This window comes from Crocodylus porosus, unplaced genomic scaffold (assembly GCF_001723895.1).
Source record: "Crocodylus porosus isolate Cpor-Errol unplaced genomic scaffold, CroPor_comp1, whole genome shotgun sequence".
In the NCBI taxonomy this organism is placed as follows: domain Eukaryota; kingdom Metazoa; phylum Chordata; order Crocodylia; family Crocodylidae; genus Crocodylus; species Crocodylus porosus.
In genome coordinates, this window is record NW_017728914.1 from 29,402,416 (window position 1) to 29,403,617 (window position 1,202).

Consider the following 1,202-nt stretch of genomic DNA (forward strand, 5'->3'; position numbering starts at 1 on the left):
GTCAGGGCTCTTGAAGCCGTAAGATGTGTTAGATGTTGGAATGCTAAGGTCTGGGTTTCTAAAGTATGGCTGCGCCCCAGTCCTGCCAAGCCCTACTGGAGCCAACATCATGCACGTGAGCAGTCCCATTGCACGAGCCTGTTACTCTATTTGCTCCCTTTTCCCTGTGTGAGCAGCCCAGTCATGCTTCCTCTGCTCAGCGGGCCTGTGAACATGCATGAAGGTACACATCTGCCTCAGTGTTTCCGGTACTCCTGTGGGATACATCCATCAAACAGAATGCACCACTTTGCCTCCCTAAACCCTGATGCACAGCAGCGCTTTTCAGTATTACAAATGCATTTGGGGAAAATGATGCAAGATAAACTACTTGCAGATGTCAGTTTTTAATTACAAATCTACTCTGATTAAACTTAGAAAGTGTAAATGTGACACTAATTGCCAGGGTTGCAATAGACAATGCTAGGGGTTTATTTCACACATAAACACGTACACATTTCTTTCTTTCGATGGTGTTGACAATACATTGGGTTACCTTATTTCTTTGCAACCTTCAGTTCATGGCAGCATGAAACTACCAGTAGAAAGACTGTGTTCTAGCATCTGAAAATAGCAGGTGGGCATCAATGACTTGCAAGTCTCCTTCTCCCTGTGCTCTACAGATGGGATCTGGGGTTTCTGTCAGCTGCTTCTCCTTCCCAGTGTGATTATCCTTTGTTGCATCCTGAACTCCAAGTGATGGGCTGTCTGGCTAAGATTATCATGTGACGAACCATGGTGTCAGCATCATCATGGTGGGATGCTGAATCTGCCAAGCTAAAAAAATTTGCAGAGACTAGTACCAAATGAGGTGGTAAAAATGTTCGCAGTGGAACATGACCCTGTTGGAAAATGAGCCTTTGCCTACAACCCATATGGTGTCTAAAAATGTATTGGTTTCTGTTTTTTGGGGAGGTGTCTCAGGTTATATCTCCAGGATGAAATATTGGGAGTGAGAGAGGAAAACAAAATCCTGAATAGCCTACATTTGGCAAATTAGATTTTTTGGGGCAAGTTGTTCCAAGTCTAGAATGGCATATTGAGAGAGGGCGAGAGAGAGAGAAACATGGTCCTAAATAGTCAATATGCAGTGGGTTAGGGTTCCTAGCTGGGATGCAGCTAGTGCACACTTGGGTTTAGTGTCTGCTACATTGTATACATCA